Source organism: Helianthus annuus, chromosome 9 (genome assembly GCF_002127325.2).
Source record: "Helianthus annuus cultivar XRQ/B chromosome 9, HanXRQr2.0-SUNRISE, whole genome shotgun sequence".
NCBI lineage: Eukaryota > Viridiplantae > Streptophyta > Magnoliopsida > Asterales > Asteraceae > Helianthus > Helianthus annuus.
The window spans coordinates 115,400,378-115,405,536 of NC_035441.2; the positions used below are offsets into that span (position 1 = coordinate 115,400,378).

Genomic DNA, 5,159 nt, shown 5'->3' on the forward strand with positions numbered 1-5,159 from the left:
ACATCCATTCAAACTAGGAAACATATAAATCTTATGCGTTTTTTCTGGTCACACCAAATTCAAAACTTAAACCAACCGCCCAAACTCACGCGTAAAAACAGTCAACCTTCCATTTATTCTCCGGCCAGCTGTGATTTCGGTTGCCATTTCCGGCTAAACGACTTTCCATGTTTACCGACTATTACCAAAAACCCTTAACACCCTTCGAGCCTATATAATACCCGTCCACCACCTCCACTTCGAAACCACACTTCTTCCCTCCTCCGAACACACCTCACCGGAAAAACAAACGGGCCACGTACCTCCCTCTCACCCCACGACACACCTGCAATTTCCGATCTGCTATACATCGCCGGAGAAGAAACCGAACTCGCCGGGAACTTGCTCCTACGCCGGAACCACCACCAGCCACCGCCGGGCCGCAACTGCCGGTAACCACCCCCGTTTTCTCCCGGCTTTCAGTCCTTTCTTTCTTTTCTTTTTTTTTATATATATAAACTGTTATATTATTATTATTATTATTATTATTATTATTAATGTTATTATTATTATTAGTATTATTATTATTAATATTACTAGGTTTTTCTCCCGCCGCGTTGCGGCGGGGAGCTTACAAATTATGAACAATCAAAAGGAAATCCAACGAACCCAACGTGAGGCATCTTAATTTACCTTTTAAGAACAATTAAACGAAATCCTACTTAATTTACCTATTAAGAACAATTAAAAGAAACTCTGCTACATCAATCAATACGTTAACCAAGTGGCGACTCTACACAATCTTCATCATAGAACTTGGATGTGTCTCTTCTCTTTTTGCCATCTTTATCTTGATCGTTTTCATAGCCTATAGCAAAATATAAGATGCCTAAGTATAAAACTACCTTCCCAAATACTCACCGACTTCCAAATAGTCACGTTGACCAGCTTTGAGCTTTGATGAAGGCCTGAACACATTAGGTATTCGATGCCCACTGGAGCTGCCAAAATCCGAACCTGTTTTGACCCGTTATCCAAATTGGTCAAAATGCGTTTTGAGAAAGGAAGTATTTAATGGGGAGATGATTAAAAGATTGATATGATGAGATAAAAGAAGTTAATTTTTAGGATATATAAAAAAGGACCTTTTTAAAGCTTATAATGGTTACTTTACTATATATTATTACATTGCTTTCAAACAGTTCCATCAGAACCAAAAACAGGGAATCCCTGTATGAACTTTGTCTTTATTTCAAATATCCCATCTACTTGTTGTAATGAAGCACAAAACTTTGTAGTATAGTGTAGGTTTATTACTTCACTGGAGATAAAAGGCGTCTGACAAAGCGGACAAATCTAGTGTATATGATTCAAAATAAATAAAAGAAACTCTACAAATCATTTTCTTCAATTGTACATGACGTTGTTTCAAGACCTCTCCTACCAGTGAGTGCTAAAAAGTTATCCCTAAAAGTGAAAACATGACCTTTATCATCTAATTAAGACCCATCATAAGCTTATTTAAGAAAAAGTGTACTTTTTGTACCTTTATTAGTAATGTAGTAAAACATACCGTGGTGCTTAATTAAGCAGAGCAGTAAGCAGGCCGGTAATAATAGTTTCGAATGAAATGTGTTGAGTTGACCAGAAGTCAGCCAGATAACCCGGGAACCCTTGGTATGGCCTGTTCATGTTGCGCCGCTACTGGAGTTTGGCCACACCACTACATCATCTTCCCTCGCAAGAATCCTCCATTCCTCTGAATTTCTTTAGCCAAGTTTTTTGGTGGCTGCATTTTTCATAAAGAAAAAATCATTAGAAATTGAGAATTTAAAAATAAAATAAAATAAAAATAAAGTTGAAACCAAGCTTGCCTACCACCATGATGATTTCGATTTTAAATAGGGATGATTTGAATAGCCCTCAACAAAATCAAACTTCTTGAAGTTTATATACTCCATCTTAACCTCTACTGGATCTAGTTTGATGAGGCCCTAAACAATATAAAGAAGATTTTTTTCTTAAATATATAAAGAAGCTTCACTGTAACTCATAAAGCTTCAAAGATGATCTTAGGCAGATTCAAACCCTAAACTGACTATTTAAACCACAATCAAGCAAAGAAGCAGATTCAAATTTGCCAATTCAAACCCTAGATAATCCAGTTGAAAACGTGGAATCGAATCCCTAGCCTACAGAAACCATCATTCACTTCAAAATTGCTTTCAAACAAAATAATTTACTGCACTTCGCACATGATCCTTATTGCATGACTATGTGCATCACAAACTCTGCTACCAAAGGCACATGGATCATGTATGCTTCAAATTCGTTATCTATTTTCACTTGAGCACACGCCATTTAAACAATCAAATAATCATTTGCTAAAAGGTAACATAGTTAGGTAATTTCACTTCCATCCTAATCCTATATAATAACATAACAGTAACAATATAGTAGCCAATTTACACAAACCTTAAACACCAATTATTGTCAACCGGAACCAAAGATGACAAACAAAAAAATCCTTTAAAAATTATATTAAAGAAAGCAAACCTTGGAGTGTTTATCAGCAGCAAGATCAGCATCTTCAAGGGCTTTTTTACCAGCAACAATGCAATATCTCAAACAATCATCACGTCTCCAGTCATTCTTAGCATCAATACACCCATTAGCCTTAAACCCACGTATCTGCCCACCAAACCGGGTCGGAAACTTGGACGCGTCGAACCTGTTAATCATCTCGATTCCACTCTCACCTGTAATCAAAGAAAAAAAAAAAACAAAGCTACAAAAGTCCAATAGAGAGAGTACAAATATTGGAATTAAATACTTAACCGTTGGTGACTCCTCAGATGAACCAAAGTGAAAAGGGTTCACCGAAACTTTGAAGGAACCCTAACCGCCATCGCCGGAGGTGGCGCCTGGGCTACCGGATGCCGGAAAACGGCCGGTGCCGCCCTCTCTCTCTCTCATCGTAACACGTGTCGCACAAATAAATACGGGATAAAAAAAGCCAAAAGAGGACTCGAACCCACACCCTTTCTGTAGAAATTCTATCGTTACCGGAATCACTATTGAAAGCTGCTATCACCCGAGGCGCCGGCTGACTCTCCAAATCCTTAATGAAATTATAACTTCAATTCACATCGAGGAAATAGAATAAATATCACCCAAAACCTACAATTAACACCTCAATTGAAACCAACAAACCAAAATCCGCTAAAAGGTTAACCCAATCAGCGACATAGCAACAATAAAACTCATGTTAAACAAACAAAAAAACTCAGAAATTTTATTTGGAACAAAATTAATAAACAAAATGCATACAAATTAGAAGTTTTTTTTTTCCTAAGAAGCCCAATCCACATTTAACAAATCTAATACCAAAATTTCCTTAAAAGAGTGCATACAAATTAGGGCTTTTAGTTTCTTTTTAATAAACACATGTAATCAAGCATGCTCGATTGCAAATAACATATCATCTGCAAAAAGATTGTTTGTGATTAAGACAGAATTTTAAACAGGCAGTTTGAAACAATCAAGCACTTTTATTGTTCTATAACCTTATGTTATTCAAATATAGCATAATCAAGACTCAAACTTTGCAACAAACTTGAAGTACCCAAAATCAAACAAAATCATAAATCTATCAGACCCAAGTGAAAAAGTTCCAAGAAACCGATGAAAAACTGAAAAGTACTCACCTTTATGCAGCTCAAAATGATAATGTAACCCTAGGTTTTTCACAATATAACATAATCACGATGCCTTTCTAGACCTGCAACAACCATCTACATCGATATATCACTTTATACAAAAAAAGTCATCTGCAAAAGTTGCACCTTTGCGCCGCCGCCGTAGACGGTGCCCCAAAACCGCCATCGATGCTTCCCGTCGTTGTCATCGCCGCTGCGAAACCATCATTTATGTTGCTGCGAGCATCATAACAAAACCACCGGTCAAAGATCAAGTGTCATTGTCTGTGGAAAATCAGAAGAAAAAGGAGAAGTGAGAAGGGGCGGTGGATTTTGATGTGTGGCAGAAGGTTTTACAGGAACAGAACACGTCATGGAAAAAAATGTGGGAGTGGGGCAAACGACACGTGTGTCGCTAAAGCCGGGCCAAAAAAATAGATGGGGGCATGGTTCGAACATGAGATGAAATGGAATTCAAACAAACACTGAACCAATTTACCAAACACTCTAATCCGGCAAATCTTGAACAATATTTCTATCTATACAATAAGAGTAAAGGGGCAGAAGGGAAAAGGGGAGCCAATGAGGATATGCTATGTGGACTAAAAACACTGTTCATAAGGTTTTATTTTTAATATAGTTTAATTATTATTATTAATATTATTATTATTATTAATATTATAATCCAGATATAATCAGTATTATTAAAACAGATTTAATATATTCAGAATTTTTATTTCAGATTTAATATATTGTTTAAAATCAGAATTTTTATTTTAAACAGAAATTATATTTTATTTTTAATCAGAATTTTATATATATATATATAATAATCAGGAATATTAATTAAATCAGAATTTATATTATTTAGATCAGAATAATTATTATATTTTAAATCTGAAACATTATTTATTAAATCAGATTTATTTATAAATTCCAGAAATTAGATTTATTTTAAATCAGAATTTAAATCAGAATTATTATTTCAAATAATATTCAGGATTTATTTTTATTTAAATCAGAAATTATATTTCAGAAGTATTATTTAAATCCGAATTTTATTTCTGTTTTATTTACAGAAATATTAATCATTAATATAAATACTATTATTACTATTTAAATCAGAATTTATTTTTATATTTTAAATCTGAAATATTATTTAATTATAAATTTCAGAATATATATATTATCTATTTTCAGATTTTAAGACAGAAATATTACTTTAAAATAATAATCAGAATTTTTATAAATAGACTTATTAATTATTTAAAATAGAATTGTTATTTTATATATATATATAATTAGAAATATTATTCAAGATTATTAATCTATAATATTTCTATTTATATATCAGAAATTATTATTATTTATTTAATACAACATTTTAGTAAACGATATCTATAATACTTGGTAAAAATCAGTATTACATATTTACTTATTGTCATCTATTTTATTAAATATAAAAATGTGAAACATATGATT

General features: G+C 33.3%; 1 long non-coding RNA gene across 6 annotated transcripts; it reads right to left on the reverse strand.

Moving 5' to 3' along the window:
• Window positions 1-632: 632 nt before the first annotated feature.
• On the reverse strand, window positions 633-4,134 carry LOC110878244. 6 transcript variants are annotated; one of them, XR_002557740.2, is made up of 6 exons: window positions 3,825-4,133; window positions 3,687-3,760; window positions 2,536-3,159; window positions 1,858-1,973; window positions 1,553-1,768; window positions 633-996 (listed from the first exon to the last, which is right to left on the reverse strand). It is a non-coding gene; the product is annotated as an uncharacterized LOC110878244 (long non-coding RNA). The 6 variants fall into 6 exon arrangements; XR_004866998.1 differs by having other exon boundaries at window positions 633-847; window positions 901-996; window positions 3,687-4,132; XR_002557738.2 differs by having other exon boundaries at window positions 633-847; window positions 885-996; window positions 3,687-4,132.
• Window positions 4,135-5,159: the final 1,025 nt, after the last annotated feature.